General features: G+C 45.7%; 1 long non-coding RNA gene across 2 annotated transcripts in view; it reads left to right on the top strand.

Annotated features, from left to right (window-relative positions):
- The window catches only part of LOC122235389, a 32484-nt gene extending 8166 nt beyond the window's left edge, over positions 1-24318 (top strand). The window contains exons 1-3 of one of the 2 annotated variants that reach the window (XR_006213455.1): positions 20115-20195; positions 23369-23640; positions 24104-24318. This is a non-coding gene — a long non-coding RNA (uncharacterized LOC122235389). Of the gene's footprint in view, positions 1-20114; positions 20196-23368; positions 23641-24103 lie in introns of those variants that run through there. The other variant, XR_006213456.1, reaches the window with a different exon arrangement.
- Positions 24319-25182: the final 864 nt, after the last annotated feature.

The following is a 25182-nucleotide window of genomic DNA, read 5'->3' as shown; positions in this document are numbered from 1 at the left end:
ACGTCCTATTTGACGAAGGGTTTATCCAGATGAAACGCCCTCGTAAGTTGAGGAAGATCTTTAGTCTTTTGAAGAACTCCCTTCGTGTTAATCTATCCTTTATATATAGGATATTTTTGTTTGTACTTATGCATATATATTTATATATATATATCTCCATGTATCCTTCCTGTGGCTCTTTCTACTTACTAAAAATTATTTTCAACTTTTTTTTTTTTTGAGAGAGGGTGCATGCGAGTGTGGCAAGGGCAGAGAGAGTCCCAAGCAGGCTCCATGCTGTGAGCGCAGAGCCCAATGAGGGGCTCAGTCCCACGACCCTGGGATCATGAGCTGAGCTGAAATCAAGAGTCGGAGGCTTAACCAACTGAACCACACAGGTGCCCCTAAAAATTACTACTTTTCAATTTATTTTAATTTTTTTATTAAAAAAAGTTTTTAATGTTTATTTTTGAGACCGAGAGAGAGACCGAGCATTAGCAGGGGAGGGACAGAGAGAAGAGGGAGACACAGAATCGGAAGCAGGCTCCAGGCTCCGAGCTGTCAGTGCAGAGCCCCATGTGGGGTCGGTTTGAACCGTGAGATCATGACCTGAGCCAAAGTCGGGCTCTCAACTGACTGAGCCACCCAGGTGCCCCTAAATATTATTTTAAAAATTCTATTGATTTATTTTCCTTGTAAAAATATCTGTATAACTACCATCAGTACCCTTCCAAAGAAGTAATTGTTGCTTTAAGTTTAATGTTAATCATTCTAGAACATTTCCCATGTGGTGAGATACTCAGAAAATGTGGTATTTTGTGTACAGGATTTTCACAAAAATGATACTATATTCTCCATGTATTCTGGAACTTGTTTTTTTACTCAGCATATCTGGGGTGGGTGTATGCATATATATCCACTCCTCTATTGATGAACCTTTCAGTTATTGACAATTTGTAGCTAATATACAGATGCTGTATATTTCTGTTGTGCACGTGTGCTAGAATTTCTCTAGGTTATAAACTACGAAGTACAATCGATGGGTCCCTTATTCTTACTGTGTACTGAATTGTGGGGGGATTGGCTTATCTCTTCATATACTGGACTGTAAGCTGCCTGTTAATAGCAGCCATCTCTGTGTACCCGGGGCTTGGAACAGAGCCCTGGGACAGGGACCGACTAGACAGATGAATGAAAGGAAAGTCCTGGAATCGTATATGTTGACACCATTCCCTCTGCGAGCTTTGTTTCACAAGCCTTCCGTGGATGCGTGTGGATCTACTGACAGCCAGGCCAGAAACTGGAACCCTGTTTCCTGCTCTCCGACTAGTCTCTCTAACTTTTATCCTCTTCCTTTCTTCCTTATTCTACTCCTTTTTTTCCCTTCTATACCTAAATCCTTAGCTCCTCTAACCCACCTCTGCTTTCTCCACTTGCTTCTTTCCTGAGTTGGGAGTTGCTGAAGCTGAACGAGTGAACCTTAATCAAAACATCCGTGCATTTTGACATCCACCTCTAGAAATCTGCCTGATACCACAGTGATACATGTGGCCCTATTTTTATATTTCCCTAATATTTCAAGGCAGATTTGGATAATCTCCATCACACATGCCAAGTTCCCCTCCCCCCATTATGGTCGCATTCTGTGAAGATCCTTCCACTTACTGCCTCCATCATAGGGATATGAGTCCTAAGAAGAATGAGACAGATGACTAGGGAACAGTATATTCACAATAAGCACTAATTCCACTCCAGAGAAGAATAATTCAAGAAAGAATTTTTCCTTCCCACATAGGTTGTTTAGAGTAAGGAGTTTAGCTGTCTAAATGACGAAAAGAGGCGAGTAGAATTACATAGCTGTGCTTGCCGTGCAAGTTCTCTAGCAGCTTCATAACCTGCAGTTACCTCATCCCCTAGAGCAGGAGCAGGAAAACTGTGCCCCCTCCCCCAGCCATATCTACCCCACTGCCTGGCTCTGTAAGTGAAATTGTATCGGGAGACCAAACGCTCGTTTGTTGATGGTACTATCTGTGGCTGCTTTCTTGAGACAGAGGGTTGAGTTGCTGGAACGGAGATGGCCTTGTGGCTCACGAAGCCTAAACTGTTTACTTACTGGTCCTTTACGTGTGCGGTTTGCGGACCCCTGCCCTACAGAAAGAGCAAGTGGCGGTGACGATTCAGTAACTGCTCCAAGAAGGCAGGGATCGGCAGACTCGCTTCTGTCGTAATTGAGCTACGCAGCTGTTTCATCTAGCTCCAGTCCTTTCTGTCCTGGATCTCCTGCCTCTAACCCTTCATCCTTGTGATGCTGCCACAGTAATCTCAGGACGGTACTGGGCTCTTTTTTGCCAGAACTCTGTATTGCAGGGCCCCCTCTTGTCACAGCTTTTTTTCAACCGACTGCCCCTGAATCCCCAACATCGTCTCCTTGTTCAGGGAGGTTAAATCTGAACATAGTCTCCTCTCAGGCAGCGAGGTCCTGTCTCTGTGCATCTGCTCAAGCAGCTTTTTTTTCTTTTCTTTAAATGTCTTTCTTACCCTCTAGATGACATCATGAAATCTTACCCATTCTCTAAAACCCAACTCCAGAATCTTATTTCTCTACGACTCTTCTTAGCAACTCAGCCCACGGAAATGGGTCAATTCTGTTTTTTAAAATTAATTTACTTTGAGAGAGAGGGAAGGGCAGAGAGAGAGAGAAAGAGAAAATCTCAAGCAGTCCCTGCACCATCAGCCCAGAGGCCAGCATGGTGCTCAAACCCACGAACTGTGAGATCCTGACCCGAGCCGAGATCAGGAGTCCAAACTCCATGGACTGAGCCGCCCAGGTGCCCTTAGATCAGTTCTAAGGACGATTCTTGAAGCATACGGCTTCTGGTAGCCTTACAGATGCAAATCAATAGTTTTTGTTGGTATGGGGCTGCCTGGCTGGTTCAGTCGTGGAGCGTGGGACTCGATCTCGGGGTCGTGAGTTTGAGCCCCATGTTGGGCATAGAAGTTACTTAAAAAAATAGTTTTTGTGGGTACAGTCTCCTGTTCTCCTTTATATCAACGGGGTTCCCCCCTCCCCCGAGGCTGAGGGGCCCGGAGGCTTTGATTTCTCAGCTGGTCCACAGGGAAGTGGCGGGTCCAGCACAGGGCCACCTTGGGCGGGGAGCACCTCACCGGGCCCTTGGCCCGTGGCCGCAGCTGCCTCCCTCTGCTCCTGCCTCGTCTTCCGCCGGAGCAGCCACCGCCCTCGCTCAGACTCCTCCGTGTGCCTCACGTAACCCAGATGCTCCCGGGAGTCCCGGTCTCGCTACTCGTGCTCGCGGGCCGGGACACTGGCGACGCGGTCACGCTTGCGCTTGAGCGGCCAGGTGAGGTAGCGGGCGCGGCGGTCTCCCCGTCGGAGCACCGGCGGCGCATCCGTCGTCTGCCACGTGGCCGCCGTCTCGTGCTCCTCGAGTCCAGGGAAGGGGCATCCACGCGGACGGGCGCCGCCACGGCTGTAGTCTCTGCAAGCTTCTGCAGGCCGGCTACGTGTGTGCGTTTCAACGCGACACGAAATGTAACGTCCTGTGTTCTCGGCTATCGCCGCTCTAAACAAGTGGAAGGAGAGGGTCTGTTTTCGCTTGGAGAGATTTCAGGGACGACGACCAGGTAGCATTTTTCCAGAAGAGCAGAACACATCGTGAGAAAAAAAGTTTTTCTTGTCGGTCTAGCAACTTCCACCTCCTCCTGTAAAAATTCATTTCCCCAGTCCATACTTAAGTCAGAATCGCGAAGAAGAAAAATGCCCCTTTAATGAGAAGGAAATCGAATGAACTACGAACATTAACATTTGCAGAATTAGATGGATAGTAAAGAACATCAATCCAGTTGAGTACGTTTTTAGGAAATCATGATTTCCTAGGTCTAAATACGACCAGAATGTCTCGAAAAACAAGTTGGTACATAAATGCGCCGTCAGGAAGATTCTGTATTCTCACTCCCACAGTTCTGCTTCTTAAGCCCAAACGGAATATTTCACTATGGCAACGTAAAGGAAATTACTCCGCCTCAGATTGAAATGGGAAGATTCTAGCATACATGTGGTACAGTAAGCCGAGATCTAACTATGAGTGCTCAACGGCAAAATCTTTTGTTGACTGTTGTTTCTGGTTCTTGTGGAAAAGTCCCCTTCCGTCTCACGGCCGGTCCCACCTTTCCATCTCCTCTGCTCTCTCGTTAACTACAAGCCACCTCTACTGGCCTTTCTTTGGTGGAAGTGTGTCCTACGAGTTGCATGCTAAAAACGTATCGGTTATTTATCTGAACTGCAGATTGAACCGAGCACCCTGTCTCTTGTATCTGGCAGCCGTACTTTCTGAACTGGTTCAGGTTCAGGTTCCTGAACTTTCTGAGCTCGGCCAGGTTCCTGGTGCCGGGACTGGGTAGCCAGGGGCATACTCTTCCCCTGCAGCCAGGCCCGGAAGACCTGCCAGAGGCTAGACCCTTCCCCCTCGGCATCCTCGCCCTTGCTAGATCACGGCCGGCCGTGCTCTGTACTTGGTATCACTACACCATCAGTCCCTCTCTGGGCTTGAGGCCACTGCCCTGGGTTTAGCTTCATCACCTTTTGCCTGCCGTCTTTGTGGTCACTTCCCGAGTGGTCTTCGCTCTTCCTCGTCTCCTTTTCGTTCATCTCCCTTCGCTCCCCGCCCACCTCTTCGACCTTTCCTTCTTTTTATCCCAGCGTTTTCTTGCACCGTACCTCCTTCTCCTCCTCCCTTGCGTGTTGTTTTCCAGCCACGCTTGTTCTGCGAACGTGCCATCTTCTTTCTCGTCTCTGCCTGGATTCCAGTGACCTAGAACAAATGCCCCCCACGCCCGCCTGAAACCACACTCCCACTCCGCTCCACCTGCTGAGCGCTTGACTTTTAAGAATCAGCTTGAAGGTCTCGACCACTAAAAGCTGTTTCGTACTGCCGTGTGCTCTCTCGGATAACGGTATGAGGCTCCAGCACACATCTCCCATACACTGAGCCTTTCTAAGAACACAGGGAAGTGGGTTAGTATTCGTTTGGGGAAACCACAGTGGTAGATGGCTTTATAGGGCGCATGCTGTTTCGTCCGCGTAACAAAGTCATCGATGCCAGAATCAGAGCGCCTTTTTGCTAGGGCTTAGATCAGGAGCCAGGAAATCGGCTGAGGGTCCAGGGGCCAAGCTAATTCAGCAGGAGGGATGAGATGCGAGATTGGGGAAAAATCTTGCTCCTATTCGCTTCGGTTTTGGTCATATCTTGTTTCGTGTTAATTGTGGCATTTGTTCTTGTTTTTCCTTTTACTTGGAACTGGGAGGCTAGACCACCATTTCAGGGAAGCTGGAAAATCCTGAAAAATTGAGATAGATACCCAACCTTGTGTTAATAAAATAACTGCCAGTGTGAATAGCACAGAAGAGAGATCCATCATTTTTTTAGTGTGTATGCTTACAAAATTCTATAGGCCGTTAACGTCAGGAAGAAGTAGGCCAGTCTACAGAAGTCAAAGGAAAGTCACCCCTAAGATTTTAAAAGCAGCTGCTTTTAGTTGGAAACATGGCTTTAAAAAACAACCCTTGGTAAAACTTAGTGATTCTTTGTATGTCTGTTGCTAAGCACCATTAAATGTTGGCTTCCCCAGACAACCTTTTAAGAATTAGGTCATAGGTGTGTGCTCTATTCCCCTAATACGGCTTTTGGGTAACATCTAAAGCAGTGGTTCTCCATAAGAGACTCTTAACGATAGAGAACAAATCGAGGGTTGATGGAGGCGAGTGGGTGGGGGATGGGCTAGATGGGCGATGGGCATGAAGGAAGGCACTTGCGGGGATGAGCTCTGGGTGTTGTATGGGAGTGATGAATCACTAGATTCTACTGAAACCAATAGCGCACTGTGTGTTAATTAATTAGAATTTAAATAAGAACTTGAAAAAAAATAAAGCAGGGGTTCTCAGCCGTGGTTGCGTGTTAAAGTCACACGCGGAGCACTTATCAAATACTGTTATCTGGGAACCAGATTCTAGAGATTCTAATGTAAGAAGTCTGGGGTGGGGCCCCGGGCATTGGCATTTTTTTCAAAGACCTCCCTCCCTCTGCCCCCCAGGTAATTCTTCCGTGCAGCCAGGGGGAGATGCACAGATTTCTTTCAGTAATTGACCTCTCTTACTGAGACTTCACCTTTTGCTTTGTATAAAGTGTACTGTATGTATAAAGCGTTCCTTTCCCAAGGACAAGCGGAGCTGGACGCAAGGCTGTAGGCTCCTTGGATGTAGTTGCAGCGTGACTTTCTCCCGTGTCTGCTCAGTCAGGCCTGTAGGTAGCCAGAGTCTATAGCCCGTGGCCCAGGTAGCTGAAAGTCATGTCGTACACCTCTAGGATGTGCTGCAGATACATCATCGGGAGAATTCATAGAGGACAGTCCACCCATAAGATGTGACTATACGTGGTACTAAAAGTGTTTGCTCTTTCCGTCCCGAGAAGGATGCTTTTAGGAACAAAAAGACTTGGAATTCAACCGCGCTGCTTTTATTCAGAATGTCCTGTATTCCCAAAGGACGAGTGGATTCCAAAGTTCTTCACTAGTTACAGTTGTATTTATCCTATATTGAGCCACAACTGTAGAATTTACAGTCACAATTGCCACCAAGTACGTCATTTCCATGTTTACATTTTTCCCTTGACCCTTTTGTATAAATGGTGGTAAGAACGAATTGGAGCGAATGTCTCTCTCGGGTCTGTCGTTTGGCATTAAATAGTGGCGGTCTAAAACAGGATTTTACACTAGTAATTGAAAGCCTCAGGGCATCCCGCTTGGGAATGCGTTGGAACCAGTGTCTCCATCTTCAGCAAAAATTATGAAGGAATTATGGGGAGTCACTGCTGACATGAAACTCTTCTGGAAGGGTGGTATGTCTCAGGATTTATAAACTGACCTGTAAATAGCAGTTGGGAAAACGGTCTAGCAGCAGCCATAACACTGATAAGCTAAATAAAAGCATCAGAATTTCTGAAACCTGGGAGCTTCTTTTTATAGCTGTGGGAGATGATTGCTTTCATCATGGGTCCACTTCTTACCTATTTATTCTATAGTTTAGTGGACCCAGGCCCCACATCCTTTTGTGTTGTCCTGGAAACAGGCTTCCTTAGAGTGGGAAACAGCAAACCTACATTAATTAAGTGGGCTCCTTCCCTTACTTGTGAGGCTCCAGACAAATAATATAACTTTACCACTAACACGATATACTGTGAGCGTCTCTCTGAATTCTCAAGTGCTCATCTAGTCCCGTAGTGGCTCCTCGATTGCCGTGGGTGTGTACAGGAAGCTTGGGTGTTTAGAGCAGGGTTCCATCAGGAGTCCCCTTTGCCCACCCCTCCTGTTGGTAAATGGGCTCGCCTCTGTGGACAGCAAGTCAGAGCTTCAGCCTCCCGTGAAATGGATTCGTTGTAGGAAGCCACTGTGGTATAAGGAGGGAGCATGTAGAAGGCTGGGTAGAGAGATGTTCACTGGGGGACTCTGGTTAAATGTGGCCCCAGTAGTCCTTTGAAGTTACTTTGTGGCCAGTGATAGGAGGAGATCGATAGATACATACATAGATAGATACATAGATAGATAGAGGATCTTTTCACATCACAAAATAGGGTTTTACATGTAATCTGTTGGTCTGATTGCAGAGAAGAAATACTGCTAAAGTTAACCAGCATAATCTATGGCTAGGGGGTTTCTGATGGGCGGGGCCAGAACAGAGGGGCTGGGAGGGAAGCTTCCCCTTCATTTTTAGTCTTTTAAGCATGAGTACTATATTCAGGAGGGCAGTACTTGGTGCTACGAGCAGAGGGAAATTAGGACTCATCAGCTTCTCTTGTCAGCCACTGAGGGAATGTCGACCTTAGTGTTTGGTTAAGTTTGTTAATGTATTTATATTTCTGTGTCTGAAGTACTCAGAAGATCCGTGCTGAGGGTAAGATCACCATCTGGGGTAGTGAAATAGGTACTCCCCGACATCATACTTACTAAGCCAAGCAGGATACTCTTTCGGTTTTTAATCTGGTCCTTCTGAGCCGGAACCAGAAATGTGGATTTCCGATGGAGTGATGGTTGCTGTTTGCATGTAATGTCTTGAAAATGATCTCATGGTAAAATACCACACACACACACACACACACCCACAAAACAGTCACAGATTCGTAGATTCTCCCAGTGTGAGCCCATGGGGTTACTGCTGGATTTATCTGGGATCTGTAGCTTCTTCCCTCGAGAGGTCTTGGGTCTTCCTTTTTCCCTTTCATGCTGGGTGCCACTGCAATAGCCTTTTTAAAAATTTTCATTGAAATGTAATTTATATGTAAGTATAACTCTTATCAGACAAGTTGTTGGGACCGGTTACAGAAGAAGGCTCAAAGATGAATTTTTTAAACGTGACATTGCTTGGTTCATGTTAAATAAAAGCTAAAAAATTCATCTCCTGAGCTTGCTGAAATTTCTACAAAATCTTCTCTTCCATTTCCATTACGATACCTCAATGAGACTTGCTTCTGTATTGCATTTTTATGTTTTTAGATTTTCCCAAATTGTGCTAAAATGTGCATAACATTTGCCACGTCAACCATTTATTTTTTATTTCTTTATTTTAGAGAGAGGGGGGAGCACAAGCAGGGAGAGAGGCCAAGGGAGAGGGAGAGAGAATCCTAAGCAGGCTCCACGCTCGGCATGGACCTTGACACAGGGCTCGATCTCACAACCCTGGGATCGTGACCTGAGCCCAAATCGAGAGGAGGACGCTCAACCGACTGAGCCACCCAGGCGCCCCCATTTTAACCACTTTGGAGTGTACAGCTCCGTGGCATTCAGGACGTTTACGCTGTTGTGCATCCTTCACCATCGGCTATCTCTAGAGCTTCTGTCACCTTGCAAAACTGAAATTCGTACCCGGTAAACACGAACTCCTTGTTTCTCCCTCCCCCTAGCCCCTGGCACCCACCATCCTACTTTCTGTCTCAATGGATTGGACTCCTCTGGGTACTGTATGTAAGTGGAATCCTACAGTTTTTGTCCTTTTGTTGTGACTAGCGTATTTCGTTCAGTGTAATGTCCTTAAGGTTCCTTTATGTTGTAGCATGTGCCAGAATTCCCTTTCCTTTTAAGGCTGAATAATAATCCATTGTATGTATGTAGCACATTTTCTTTGTTCATTCATCGGTCAGTGGACATTTGGGTTGCTTCCACCTTTTGCCTGTCATGAGTAATGCCGTTATGAACGTGGGTATACAGAGATCTGTTCAAGTTCCTGTTTTCATTTCTTTCGGACGTATACTCAGAATTGTTCAATCATATGGTAATTCCATATTTAATTTTTTGAGGGTCCACCATGCTGTTTTCTGCGATGGCTGTGCCATTTTACAGTCCCGTCAGCAGTGCACGAGGGTTTCAACTTCTGAACATTCTCACCAACACCTGTTATTCCTTGTCTTTTTTTAATAACAGCCATCCTAATGGGTGTGAAATGGTATTTCATTGTGGTTTGGAATGGTGCTTACTGGACATTCATATATGTATCTTCTTTGGAGAACTGTCTATTCAAGTCCTTTGCCTATTTTTGAATTGGGATGTCTGTTTTTTGGATGCGGAGTCCTGCAAGTTCTTTATTCTGGACGTTAACCCCTTATCGGGTACATGATTTACAAATATTTCCTCCCATTCCATGGGTTGCCTTTTCACTTTGTTAGTATCCTTTTGTTTTAGTTTTATTTTTTTTAACGTTTATTTATTATTTTTGAGACGGAGAGAGAGCATGAACAGGGGAGGGGCAGAGAGAGAGGGAGGCAGAGAGAGAATCCCAGGTAGACTCCGTGCCATCAGTGCGACATGGGGCTGGAACTCACTAATTGGGAGATCGTGACCTGAGCTGAACTCCGCAGCCGACGCTTAACCCGCTGAGCCACCCGGGCACCTAATTGATAGTGTCCTTTGATGCATAAGTACCGTAGCTTCAATATGCCCTGCTATACCTCGTCCTCATGCTTCTCTCCCTCCTTCCCCCTTCTCTCCGCCTTCCTCCTCCCTCACATCCCTCACATCTTCCCATCCCTCCTCTCTGTCCCTCTTTCTCTTCTCTCAGCCTCCCTCCACCCTCCCACCTCTTCCAAATGTGGAGCCTCTACACATTCGTCCTCTTTCCTCAAGTCTCACTTCCTCTGTCATCTTTCATTTTGGGTTGAAAGCTTGAAGTAGACACGGTGACAGATGTTTGCTATCAATCCTTGAGCTTTGACAGTTTGCGTAACTACCATATATGCACCGCCGTCGCTTTTTTTCTGCGAGGAGCCGTAAGCCCTGTCGGGCCGGGTCAGTTTGCTGAGTGAAAGGAGGCCGTAGCGGGTGGCTTTCCAGCACTGCGTGGACTGCAGGTCTCATGTGCAGTGCTTCCCAAGTGTAACATTTCGCCACCGTGGGGGATCTGAGAAGGTGGTGGGAAGGGGGCAGAAGGATCTCCACGGGCTGGTTGTTACGGAGCTGTCTTTGAAGGTAGTATAAGGGAACGGACCCCGAGAGGGTAGGAGGGACCCCGAGGGGTAGCAGGGAACCGCACCGAATTTCCCCCGGAGACAAATATGTGACGAGGCCTGGGTTGTGATTTCCTGTGCAAATCCCCTGCTGTGGACCACGTGACTAGTACACAGTGGAAGCAGAGGTGGTTCTTACTGTTGGGTGCTGCGAGTGTTAGTAGGACGGGCAGCAGAACTACTTTGGGGACACGAAACATCCGGAAAACCTGCAAAAACTTCCGGAAAGCATAACAACCAATAAACATAAGTATTCTTCTTTCTGATAGGAGCTTTACTGTAAAACTACGCACATAACAAAAAGGACTTTTACTAAAAGGGCAAAAAGAAAAGCACACAGAGGTGCCTTTTGAATAAGTTATTATCCATTTGTTCACGTCTCTCCTGGCATTAGTATTTATTTTGCGCAAATCCTACAAACCGGACGGTTTTTCACTCCAGAAGGAGTTTTATTTTCTTTTCTTGCATTATTAATGATACACTTTATTAGCCATATATCAACATCACGGACACATTTTTTACCAAAGGGAGAGTGGCTTTGGTGTGAAGGAAAAGGCAGCTGTGGTCTCCCGGCAGCGGCCCCATTTTTCCCTGTTGCCCCAGGAGGGTGTTCCATTTTCCTGCCGTGATTTCTCGCAAAGGGGGTTGTGAATTTCTCCCGCTTCCTTTTCCTTCCTTTTCGACAGAAGTCGAGAAGACCCCTGCCCTCGGGGAAATGGGGCTGGGCATCTGGGGATTTGCTAGGCTGGCTTTCCAGCAGGTCCTCATCCAGCAGCTAGAGCTGGGCCTTGGCCTGGGAGCCGGAGCCACCTGCTTTTGTATTCACCGGCAGTGCAGGCCGAGCACCTCCAGGGAAAATCTCCTTCTGAAAAGGTCTGTTGGTATCACACGGAAGATTCCAGGGAGGCGAAAATAAGTCAAGTTGTGTTGTTTTAGTCCCTCACAAACGTGTTGCTTTCTCCACGTTTTGCATCTTTTTTCTTAACGGCTCCATCTTGTTTGCTCCTTAATGAAAGGATTAGGCCATCATCGTGGTTGAAAGTTTGATTTCCCATTATCCTGAGGGATGTACTCTTCCAAATTATCCTCCTGTCAGTGCAGTCAGGGGAGTTACAACTGCATTTTGGAATTACTGTCTTTGGCAAATGTCCCTTTAGGGTTTCAGTTGTGCAAAAAAGGCAGGAAAAAAGCAAAGTGGCTGTCAGAACACCATGTTCAGTGCTCCAGAACAGGTCCTTTACCACCTTACTTAATTCTTAAAACTAAAGTACGAAGGAATAGAATAACGAGCAGAAACTTACCTCCTAAAGACCGAATAGATCTAGACCTTTTAGATAATTTTTTTTATTTAATCTGAATTTTTTTCTATTTAAAAAAAGTTTTTAAATGATTCTTTTTCCTTTTGAGAGAGAGAGAGAGATGGCGTGAGAAGGGGAGGGGCAGAGAGAGAGAGAGGGACAGGGGATCCCAAGCAGGCTCTGTGCTGAGAGACAGAGAGCCCGATGTGGGGCTCGAACTCCCGAACCGTGACACCATGACCTTAGCCGAAGTCGGACGCTTCACTAACTGAGCCGCACAGGTGCCCCGATATTGCCTGAATTCTAAATGCTTAACTGTCCTTTCCAGATCCTGCTCAGGGGTGCTAATTACCTTTTATCCTTTGGCCATACTGAAATCGAGAAAGTCATTTCGTGTTAGCCACCAAGACAGTCGCCTTAGTCTGGGAGTCCAAAGATGTAGGTTACTGTGTAGATCCCATGCAGTGCTCATAGAATAGTCTGGAAGCACATGGACTTGAGTATTAACAGTGATTGTTTCCGGGTAGTGGGATTATGGATTTTTTTTTCCCTCGTACTTTTTTGTCTTTCCCTAAATTGTTCACAGTGAGCAAGCATGGTTTTCATATTTTTCTTAATGAGGGTTTCCCCCAGAATCCAGAGCCTGAGACAAGGGCTCACATGTAGTGCTCTTTGGGGAGGCGGTCTTAGAGAAAAGGAGCGGAAGATGAGAGAATGGTAAAACAAGGAAGGAATTACCATTGGGTCAGTAGAGTCTCAGTGCCCGTGGACCCCCGAGGAGACCTATGGAATACATTGCACGGTTCTCTTCCGGAAGGGGGATGAGAGGGGCATTCGTCCACCAGCTTCTCTGCTCCGTCGGTCGCTGGTTGCCTTATGTGGTGCTGACTTCATAGAAATTCTGTGTTTGAACATGTGCAAGGGCCAAACAGGTGTTCACAGATGCCTGTGCTGTGACAGCATCTGAAAGCCCTGGGGCCCCGAGCCAGAGGTCTCAAAAGATGGCTGAAAAGGGTGCTCACCACGGCAAGGGCTGGAGTAAAAGGTAGGCCTACAGGATGCGAGGCACAAGAGGTTCCAATATAAAAATGCAAACGTAGTAGACATTCTCATTTTGCAAACAAAACTCTTAGATGTTTGCTGCTTCATGTGAAAGCGGGAGATTTTTTTTGTTTGTGAAATGTGTCCTTGTGGTATTTTTCTGTTACGGCTGTAACGTTACTACTAATAATTTGGGTTGTTTTACTGGGTTAGAAAGACACCCGCTTAACCTTGAAGACATTATGCTAAGTGAAATAAGCCAGACACAAAAGGACAAATACTGTACAATTCCCCTTGGATGAGGTACCCAGAGCAGTCCAACACAGAGCCACCAAGTAGAGCAGAGGTTACTGGGGGCCGACGGGGAGGGGCCGACGAACAGTTACGGTCTAATGAAAAAATTCTGAAGGTGGGTCGTGGAGATAGTTGCACAACAGTGTAAATGTACTTAATACTACTGACATAAGTGCTGAAAATGGTAAATGATATGTATATTTTACCTCAATAAAAAAGAAACCCTCTTATTTATGATCTCGCAGCTCTGTCCGTTAGAAGTCAGGGTACGACATGGCTCAACTGGATCCTCAGATTAGAATCTCCTAAGGCCAAAATCAAGGTGTCAGTAGGGCTCTGTTCCTTTCTGATGACTCCCGGGATTAATCTTCCGAGTTCATTTAGTTTCTTGGCCAAAATCAGTTCCTTGTGTTTATAGGACTGAAGTCCTGTTACCTGGCTGGCTGATGTTGCCCAGTACTGTTAGTCATGTGACTACAGGTCACGTGGGTGTCCTTTTCTTACGAGTCTTGGTAATATCTTTGTGTCTGTGTCCAGTTTCCCCTTTTTATGGGGATACTCGTCAAATTGGATTAGGGCCCATGTCATTTTAACTTGGTTATCTCAGACAAGATCCTATTTCCAAATGATGTCACATTCTAAGATACTAGAGGTTAGGACTTCGGCATCTAGACAGAGTTCAACCCAGAACACCAGGTAACATAACATATTTTCAAGGTTTGGGGGTTATGATGTGGACTTTTTTTCTTTTTTTTTTTTTTTTTTTGATGTGGCCATCTTTTTTTTTTTTTAACGTTTATTTATTTTTGAGAAAGGGATAGAGCACACGAGCATGAGCAGGGGAGAGGCAGAGAGAAGAGGGAGGCATAGAATCTGAAGCAGGCTTCAGGCTCCAAGCTGTCAGCTCAGAGCCGAACGCGGGGCTCCAACCCATGAACCGTGAGATCGTGACCTGAGCCGAAGTCGGACGCTTTACTGACTGAGCCCCCCAGGCGCCCCTGATGTAGACATCTTTTGCGGGGAGGGGCGTATCTTGTTAATCACACTTCCATGCTCTCTCCCGTATGAATGAATATCTGTTAGACTAATCCTCAGAATGGTCACACTATTTTTGATTTGTTAGCACTTTGTGAATATTGAGTTTATTGATCCAGAATAAATTTGTAAGGGGAATTAACATCTGAAAAAAAGACGTTCGCAAGTGCATATAATTAGCCAAGAAATTTTGGAGATGAGAGTTAACGTTTTCTGATTATTTATCAGCTATTATCCTATCGGATAGGGCTATATTTAAGACCTATATTGGAAAGATTTCACCTAAAAAGCCTTATTTAATGCAGTATTTTAAATACTTAGGTAAATGGTAATCTGTTTCCTCACTTTCAAAGTTCTTTTATTACAACAGGATCTCTTTATTTTTTTTTTATTTTTTTAATGTTTATGTATTTTTGAGAGAGAGAGAGAGAGAGAAACATGCACAGTGTGAGCGGGAGAGGGGCAGAGAGAGAGGGAGACACAGAATGTGAAGCAGGTTCCAGACTCTGAGCTGTCAGCACAGAGCCCGATGCGGGCTTCGAACTCACAAACTGTGAGATCATGACCGGAGCCGAAGCGGGATGCCTAACGGCCTAACCGCCTAACCGACTGAGCCACCCAGGCGCCCCAGGATCTCTTTAAATTAAGAGTCAAACTTAAAGGCTTTCAGTATTCATTCCTACTTTTTTTTCTTTCTTTAGAAGTACTTTTCTCCTTCCCTTATCTTTTCCTTTATTCATTCGTTTATTTATATGTTAATTCAACAGCCATTTACCAGCCCTCTCAGTACCAGGTATATTCTAGGTCGTGGGTGATACAAACACGAATCCGACTTCTCCCTGGCCTCGGGTGGTTCACAGTATACTTCTCCTCTTCCAGTCTGTTCTCTCTATTGTCTTCCCAACGAGACCCTCATCGGTGAAACCCCTTGTCTCCCTCTTCCACCTTCTACAACCCCCAGCACGGTACTTGCTCTAATATGACCTTGGATTTTTCCTATCCTATTCAATTTAATCAGTTTAGTTGGTAATCTTTAGGATTTCACCTTTATTTTTTTTTTAAGTTTTATTTATTTTTTAGTAATCTCTATACCTAACACGGGGCTGGATGTCATGACTCCCAAGATCAAGAGTTGCATGCTTTTCTGACTGAGCCAGCCAGGTGCCCCTAGGATTTTCATCTTTAAATGGCATAGACACCAACTGTGCCCTGCCTCCTTTCCTCCTGGGCCAACTTTTCAACTCCGTTATTGCTGTGGCAAGCAGCTGCATGCCTCAGAGCGACTCACCTCAGCTGGGCCTTAGAACTTTCCTTTCCACGCAGGCTTGGTGCTGCTGCTGAGTGGTAAGCCTTCCGCAGCTTGCTTGCCCATTTGTATCACAAATAGGGTTGGCAGGTAAAATACAGGACTCACAGTTCAATTCATATTTCATATGAGAGACAACTTTTTTTTGTATGTCTCAATGTATGGGACAAACTTATACTAAAACACACTTATGGTTTATGTGAAATTCAAATATAACTGGGCACCTTCTCTTCTGATTTTCTAAATCTGGCACCTTTAATTGTAGTGCTGGAGGTGTGGAAGAGCTCATACCCACCAGGCACAAACTTTGACCAGTGGAAGACGGTATCTGGTAGGTACGCGGCCTGGTGCTGTCCCTTAGATGGACAGTTGTAAGATACATTCTCAGAAGATCTCCACAGGATCGAGCCCTGCTTGACCACAGCCATGAGTAGCTTATTAACGAAACCTTGGTTTGGGTTTTCACCTTCTCGTGTTTCTCTCTTCCCCGTCCTCTCCAGGACCTTGGGATCACTACCTGCATGCTGATTCTTCTCTCTACCTCTGGTTTTGGAGGAAACCCAAGGGATAAGCATCTTCTTTTCCATGAGTATACTCAGACTCCAGGTACAATGCCTAGTATACTTGTGAGCTAGCTTGAAATGCTAATTTTTTTAATGTTTATTTATCATTGAGAGAGAGCGCACGAGCACGAGCAGGGGAGGAGCAGAGAGAGAGGGAGACACAGAACCTGAAACAGGCTCCAGGCTCTGAGCTGTCAGCACAGAGCCCGACACGGGGCTCGAACTCACGAACCGTGAGATCATGACCTGAGCCGAAGTCGGACGCTCAACTGACTGAGACACCCAGGTGCCCCCTGAAATGCTAATTTTGAGGCAAACCATAAGAGACTCTTAAAAACTGAGAATAAACTGAGGGTTGATGGGGGGGTGGGAGGGAAGGGAAAGTGGGTGATGGGCATGGAGGAGGGCACCTGTGGGGATGAGCACTGGGTGTTGTATGGAAACCAATTCGACAAAAAAAATTCATATTAAAAAGAAATGCTAATTTTGTTAGAGTAGCCTTTGTCCATTTCTGGCATGTAAGCGTATCTAAACATATTTGGTGAAATGAAGGAATAGGCCTGAGAGAAATCAATGGGGGGAAAGAATCCAGGGAATATTCCATCTGGGTTCTAATACAAAGTGTCTTGGAAGAAATTGATCAGGGAGTTGAGATAGTATACTGCACATACGTTTTTACCTCTTCTCTCCTCCAAAATCCTGTTGAAATACCAGACATAAAATCTTTTTAAAGATGGATCCATAGTGGGACGCCTGGGTGGCTCATTTGGTTAAGCATCTGACTTCAGCTCAGGTCATGATCTCCTGGTTCGTGGGTTCAAGCCCCGCGTTGGGCTCTGTGCTGACAGCTCGGAGCCTGGAGCCTGCTTCAGATTCTGTGTGTCCCTCTCTCTGCCCCTCTCCAGCTCGTGCTCGTGCTCTCTCTCTCCGCGCCCCCTCTCTCTCAAAAATAAACATTAGAAAAAAAAGAATGGATCCATAGTAGCATTGAAAAATAAGAAAGACTACTTCTAGGAGATCAGGTATTTTGAGTAATTTATACAAGGTAGAAAAAATAGAAGATGCCATATTGACTAAGGAACTAGAACAGGGGAAAATGCAAAGCAACCATAGCAAAGGGCTACCACAAAGGTGCACATATTTCTTCTCAGTTCCAAGCTTGAATAATAGATAAAAAAGATGAGGCATTGGTGCTGGGTGGTAATACAAATGGTACAGTTTTCTTCAGAAACACCTAGGCCAGGGGTGCCTGGGTGGCTCAGTTAAGCGTCCGACTTCGGCTCAGGTCATGATCTCGCGGTTTGTTAGTTCGAGCCCTGTCTCAGGCTCTGCATTAACAGCTCGGAGCCTGGATCCTGCTTCAGCTTGTCTGTCTTGTGCTCTCTCTTTCTCAAAAATAAATAAATATTATTTATTAATTGGTTAAAAAAAAAGGAACAACTAGGTCAGCTGGACACCTCTCCTTTTGCCATGTATCGGTTTGTCTATCTGCCAACCTATCAGGCTGGCATGAGAGGTGTTTTCCTAATAAATAGCACTGATAACACTAATTTGGGGGGGAAAAAGGAAAGTTTTGGTTTTACCTCGCACCATATACGCACACACACACAAATCTAGTTGTAGTGAAGATGCACACATTGTCAAGGTACACATACTACAGAAGAATCTATAACATCACCTTTATATTGTTTGAGGTTAAGACCTTCCTAAGAAATATCTGAAGTCCAGAAGCCATAAAGCCTAAAAAGAAAGGAGAGAGGGAGGAAGAAAAGAAGAAAGTAATTCGACATATTTACATCAAAATTAAAGTTTCTGCATGGCAGAATTCATTATTTATCATAAGCAAAGTTAAAAGACAACTGGCAAGGTTGGAGAAAACATGTAAGACACAGGGTTAATGTTACTAGTCTACATGCACATTGCCCCAGTAAACAAACAAAATGACAACACGGGGAGCCTGGGTGGCTCAGTCAGTTAAGCGTCTGACTCTTGAGTCTGGCTCAGGTTGTGATCTCCTGGTTCGTGAGTTTGAGCCCCACATTGGGCTCTGCGCTGACAGGATGGAGCCTGCTTGGGATTCTCTCTCTCCCTTTCTTTCTGCCCCTCCCCCACTCTCAGTCTCTCAAGATAAATAAGCCTAAAAGGTGGGGGCGCCTGGGTGGCTCAGTCGGTTAAGCGTCTAGCTCTTGGTTTTGGCTCAGGTCATGATCTCGAGGTTTGTGAGTTCAAACCCCACATCAGGTTATGGAGCCTGCGTGGGATTCTCTCTCTCTGCCCCTCCCCTGCTCAGTCTCTCTCTCAAAATAAACCTTAAAAAAAAAAAAAAAAAAAAAGAAGAAAATGACCACACGACAGGAAAAAGTAGGCAAAGGATATCGTAGTCGACTCTCCGCAATGATCTGTCTTGTTTCCCTGTAGGAGAGTTAATGCTTTACCATCCTGGCAAACTCAGACAGGGCCATATGATTTGTTTGGGTCAGTGAAATGTGTCAGAGGCAGAAGCTTTAAAACTTGGCGTTGAATTTGCCATGTTCTGTTTGCCGTCTGTCACAGCAACTGGAGATATTCTGGATAGCGGCTGCTCACAACCAACCCAGGATTGAAATACAGCGTGCATGAAAAAGAAATCTTTGTTTTAAACCACTGAGATTGGGGGGTTGACACCACGGCTTAGCCTTCCCTATCCTGGCCCGTACAGAAATCCATGTCCGAATAGAAGTGCCATTGCAACAAAATCTATGAAATACATGGCATTGATTTCAAGGTTGTGTTCTTGACAGTGAGGAAACAGAAGCTAGGTTAGTGAGAACAAGTCACGTAGTAGAAAAAGTTTGAGTAAAATTGTAATCTACAGTAGCCTGAAAGGCAGATATAATGAGCTTGTAGTTTTAGGGGGAGAGATTGAAAAACAGAATATTAGTTTCACATATTGGTAACTTTTGTCTATATTTCTCAAGTTATTAAAAAGAAATGAGCTTAGATAAGGTAATTAGCTAGTTGTTGAACATAAATGAAAGACAATTGAGAGTTTATAAATGGATGGGCCTTCAGGGTTGACAGTGAGTTTAAACTTTAAATAGTGTGAAATAAAGTTTTTGAGCAATAAAGGCAAATTTAATTTCAAGATTTACACCAAGGAAAAATCAAAAGATCTGGCCTCCTTCGTACTACTGTTAAATCTTTAAATCCTTTTAACCTAATTATCTCAAGTGTAAGTATCAAATTAAGGATATAATCCTCACATCCATTATTAAAAATACTCAATAGAGGGATGCCTGGCCAGCTCAGTCAGTGGAACGTGTGGCTCTTGACCTCAGTGTTGTGGGTTAGAGCTCCACATTGGGTGTAGAGATTACTTAAAAATAAAATCTTTAAAAAAAAGAATTTAATTTTGGAATCGGGGACTTGTCAGGAGACTGGTCTCACATGTGCAATTTCAGCAAGAATGGGTGAATGGGTGAATTATATTCACTGTGACACTAAGCGTTGTCTTTGTGAGTCTTTCTTTTAATCTTCAAACTGGTCCATTTCTCTTTCTCTGCATAGGAAACATTCCCCCACCCCCTAAGGGATACAGCCCTAAATTCGATATACTTGCTGTCTCTAGCTCAAAGGCCAAGCTCTCAGGATGGTGTGTAGTATTCTTTATCTGGTCCAGGTGTGATCTCTTTCTGTCTGGCAGCCGATGGGTTAAAAGAGAAGTCCCCTGCCCACATTCATCCTTAACTAACATGCGCATAGTTGCGATAAACATTTTAGTAGTAGATGGTGATTGGTGTTCAGGATTTCCCCTTTCTTGCCTATCCTTAACAGTAGTTCCCTATGGACAGAGTGGATTTCTCGACCCCACGGACGTGGGTTGTGCCTTGCTTTGGCTGATGGAATGTGCGCAGACACAACTCCATGCCATACGGGACTTGAGGTTTTGAATGTGTTTGTGGGGCTTAGCTTTCGCTCTTGTGCTCTGTTCCAGCCCTGTGATAAGCATGTCGGTAGCTGCTCGATAACTGCTGCTTCTTCACCCTGCATCCCAGAGTTAGACATGTTGAGCAGACCACAGTGTGACCCATAGCCTGGAGCAGAACCCCAGCGAGCCACAGCTGACCACAAACCTGTAAGTGAGAAGGGAATGCATCTCTTTGCAAGCTACGAATACACGCAGGCTTTTTAACTACAGCAAGAGTTAACGCAGTTCTCCTTTAGAAAGGGGAAGAATGGGAGACACAGAAGACTCTAGGCTGTGATCATTTTAAAATCCCCTTGGAAGATGCTGTGAAGTTGCTCTACTCTTGGCCCTGGGAAAGTTCCTTGATCAGACTCTGATTCTGCACTCTGAGAGAACTCCCTTGTTCGTTGACCTCCGTGGCTCATGGATCTACCCTTGCGGGGAGGGGGTGTTCCTTGTTCATTGTTCTCCTTGGCCACATCTGAGATGAGTTTTGGGGAGAAATCTCTCGTTTGGTGCTGCAGAGCCTTTGAAGTTGCCCTGCTACTCATGGAAAGTTGGAGGACCCGGGTTTGGTTTTTTTTGTCTACAGTAGTCCAGGGCATTTCAGTCTCGACTTACGGTTTCTTTAACAGTATAATTACCTCCAAATTTAGTAATCTATTTTTACATAGTTCCGTGCGCTGCAACGACAAAGTTTTTTCTGGACATAATTCCCAAATACCTTTTCTTTCTTTACCCCCGTACCTCTCTCAAATTATGGCTAAAAATACTTAGAACAACATGTGGAAAGACCGCCCCCTTGATTTGGTCTCTGTCTGGAGTCACTTTGAGAAGTTTTAGTAGGCAAAACTTCATTTGTGTCCTGCAACCGCATGGTTTTTCCAACTTCGCAAGGCCCTTGTTTTCTGGATCCACCTTTATCCTTTTATTTCTTTTCAGAAACCAACCACTTCTTTCATGGGTCATCTTTTTCACATGATACCCTCCCAAACAGAGTCAATACAACCTAACACATGCTGCTAACATTTTGCATTTCATCCTCATCCATTATAATACCAACTATGGTAACGTCACCATCTGTACTGATAGAACCAAATGTTTTGCCATTAACTGGAATAGACCTTTAGTCATCCAGCCCGTTTGGGTCTCCTTGCCATCAAGCTGCCTGTCCCCGAAGGCAGTGCTACATATTTTCTTGTTTCATCCATTTCGGGCATCAGTTGCTGTATTCAGTGAAATTGGGCTTTAAAGTGAACACCTTGGAGGGGCACCTGCATAGCTCAGTCGGTTAAGCGTCTGACTTTTTGATTTTGGCTCAGGTTGTGATCTTAACAGTTCATGAGTTCGAGCCCTGCACCGGGCACTGTGCTGGCAGTGCAGAGTCTGCTTGGGATTCTCTCTCGTCCTCTGTCTCTGCCCCTCCCCCGCTCGAGCTCTTTTTCTCTCTCAAAATACACGAATCATCATTAAAAACATTTTTTTAAATGCATATCTTGGCAGTTGTGAGTACAAAAGTGTCTGAAGAGACCGAAGTGAAAATGACCGTTTAGGAGGATAATGTTCTCATTGAAGCAAAAGTTTTATGTAGGTCCTACCTACAGATACTGTATCAAAACCAAGTCCAACAGATTTCCCAGTCAGTTGTTTTCAGTTATTGCCGTCTGTAAAATAGTGACGTCTTGCTCTCATCTGATCACTAAGATGAACGAGAAACTTGGTAATGAATCACGCCGTTTGGACAGCCTGTTATTTCTATCATCATACAAATGAAATAGATTGTTTATGATTGACCAGAGTAACAACTGAAAATTTAATGAATCTGCCGCAGTCTTGTCACTTCAAACATGAAAGGCAGTCTGTGGAGAGAACATTCTTGCTTGGTTTCAGTGTAAGGAATTCGGCAGGCGGCACGAGCTCCTCTGGTTAGAAATGCAAACACAGGACCCTTGGGGCAAACACTTGCTCACTTGCTGTTTGAATCCCCCTCAGGACCAATTTCAAGCCCAATAAAATATATGATTTTGGCATTAATAGAAAATACACGTTAACAAACACTCAGGTCAAGGAGATCTATGAAATGCTGCTTAATTTTGAGGCAGGAGCTTACAATACAGATGCATTAGGAAAAATGAATGTTTTCAATGACCGGGCCTTTTTCCTCCGTATCCGTAAAAAGAGCCCAATAGAGAAACCATTCTTCCAGAGAGTAGAATGCGGACTCTCAGGACCTGGACTCCCAATTTGAGGCATTCAATCGAAAATGAGGAGTTCATCATACACCCAAAAAGAAAAATCGCTCCAGATTCACGGCCTGTGGTTTTGACTCCAGGCGCTACTGTTTGGAGCAAGTCAATTCTGTTAAAATAATTTCGGGAATATCGTTCCTTTATCGCTGAGAAACGTGTTCAGCTGTGTTTACAATGCGCTGTTTTACTTAAAGGTGGTACCTATGTAAGTATTTGTGACCAAAAAGGAAAGCGGCAGAAAAAAAGAAAGAGATGCACTAGCTTCCACCGGAAGGTCTGTAGTTGCCGCTCGCTGTGTGGGGTCTCTGGAGACCAAACTCTGAGGTGGATTGTATGCAGGAAGTTGACTGGTGAGTGTTCTCGAGATCAGTACCTGTGGGGGTGTGAAGGCAGGAAGACGGCAGAAGGAGACTTGGTGCAATCAAAACAAAGGTTCCGTTGTGACCCCTCGGAAGATTCTGGAGCCGAAATATCCCTGCAAGTTTGTCCCCAACTGGGGTTAGGGCCCGGACCGTTATTACCCTTCCCACAACTTTCCTCCCACTACTCCCCATGCCCCACCCCGTAAGCAGCCCTCTCCATCTCGACCAGTCATCGAATACAGACCGCCCGAGAGGAAGAGCTGCAATTTGGGGGCAGGTTATCTCTCCAGTTGTGGGAAGTCTCTGGAAATTGACTCCGCGAGAAAAACCAGTCACCAACCCTCCCAACAGCTGAGGAGATGAGTATTCCTTCCAGTCCTGGAAGTGGGTAGGCGAGGCGGTGCCCCCGGTGCCCCATAATGTCCACTGCACTTCTCCATCTGGCAGATACGCTGTTAACTGCTGTGTGATTCGTTTTAAAGTTCTCTCTACACCCAGCGTGGGGCTTGAACTCACAACCTTGAGATCAAGAATCACCCGCTCTACCCACTGAGCCAGCCGGGTGCCCCCACTGTATAATTTATTGTGCAGGTGTGTGTTGGGGGGCGGGGAGGGGGGAATGAGAGAGGTGGCGACGGAGATGGTGGAGGTGGATAGGGAGGGCTTGGAGCCAGATACAGGATTTTTTCCTCCTATGGAATCGAATAGCATCAGTTTCCTTATTGTTTAGCTTCTTCGGCAGCAGATGAAGCCGTCAACGTCCGTTCATTTAAATGTATCTAGGAAGATTCCCCAGACTTCAGAGCTGGGAGGAACCTTGAAGATCTTTCCGTGAAAAGCCCCAGAGATGTTAAAAGGCCAACATCAGAAGTTAGACTCGGGCTTCGTGCGCATGCTTGATGGCTGAGGCATGACAAGTGTGGCTGATACGGAAAGGTGACGGTCATCGTGGCAACCATCTTCCCCATCTTTTATTCTAAAAGGACCGGGGACTTTGTTCAGGTATGGGGACGAGGCAGTATGCTGAGCGGGGCTACGAGTAGGTAAAGTGACTGAATCACCGGGGGCACAAACCCTAAGGACGCCCTCATTCTCCAGATCGGAGGAGGGGCGGGCGCACGCTCAGAGGCACTCCAGGCTCAAAGCCTGTCGTAAGTGCAGGGCCTGGAGGGAGAGTCGGTGCCGGTGCCGCCTCTCTTCCTTTTTTTGTTCTTACCCTCGAGTCTTCGCTTCCCTTCCCCTCTTCCTCTTCCTGGCCCTGGTGCTGGGAGGATGGGCCTTTCTCCCTCTGAAGGGAGGAAACCCATTCCCCTTCCGTAGAGGTCGGTTCGGCGCAGAGCATGCCGCCCAGCGCAGGTCGGGGAGACGGGAGAGGGTGTCAGCCGGGGGTCTCCCCGGAAACGGTTTTCTTCTTCATAAGAAGGAGACGCTGAAGGGGCAATTTCCCGTTTTGATCTTCGGACAGAGTCCGAGGAAGACGTGATGCTTGAAGCTGTCCTAGCCGTCTCGCGACTACGAGGGGACGAACCGGCTCTTGAATGCCAGGTGGTATCGAGGAAGCCCTGGTTCTTGATGCGGTGCGGCTGCATGAACCGGCTCTGGAACTGCCTTCCTCGAGACTTCCGGGAGGTAAGATAAATGGCGACGGTTTAAGTCCTTTGTAAGCAAATGTTTTGTTACTTACCGCCCGAATTATCTGAAGTATGGAGAGGGATCTTTTTCTAGCCCTTGAAGGTGAGCTTTCTTCCTTCTCCTTATGAAGACTGATCCTCATGAGCGTGATCCTCTTTCGCCATCAAAACTGTCTTTTTAAGATAGTTTTCAAATTAGCCGCTATCTCACTTTATTTTATTTATTCTTTTTTTTTTAATACGTCTTTACTTTTGGGAGAGTGCAAGCCGGGGAGGACGACAGAGGATCTGAAGTGGGCTCTGAGCTGACTGTCTGGGGTATGGGGAGGAGGCGGTATGCTGAGCGGGGCTGGCACTAGGTAAAGTGACTGAATCACCTGGGACACAAAACCTAAGGACGCAGGGCTTGAACCCTTGAGCAGTGAGATCGTGACCTGTGCCGAAGTCGGATGCTTAGCTGACGGAGCCACCCAGACGCCCCTAAGATTTTATTTTTTTAAGTAATCTCTCTACCCAACGTGGGGCTGTAATTCCAACAACCCGAGGTCAAGAGTCGTACGTTGTACCAAACCAGCCAGGCACCCCCGGAACTCTCTTCTGTTAACAGATGCATTAACCTGGAAAGTGTTAGAATTTGTCAGTGTCCTGAGTTGATATCCCTGTTCCTCCATTTACTAGCTATGAGACCTCGGGATGGTGACTTCACTGCTCTCGGCCTTCTTTTTCTCATTTGTGCGATTTAGATCCTACTAGTACTTAACCTCAGAGGGTGGTCGTGAGGTATATTGAGATAATACATGTGAGAGCTTAACTTGGTGCCTCGTAAATAGTAAGGAATCAGTACATGCTATGAATCATTAGTCTTTAATAGCTATTAATCCCCTCTCTGGAACGTTTACTTAGTAGAGACACG

The sequence above is a fragment of the Panthera tigris genome, chromosome X (genome assembly GCF_018350195.1).
Source record: "Panthera tigris isolate Pti1 chromosome X, P.tigris_Pti1_mat1.1, whole genome shotgun sequence".
NCBI classification, from domain to species: Eukaryota; Metazoa; Chordata; class Mammalia; order Carnivora; family Felidae; genus Panthera; species Panthera tigris.
This window is presented reverse-complemented; position numbering and strand designations above follow the sequence as displayed.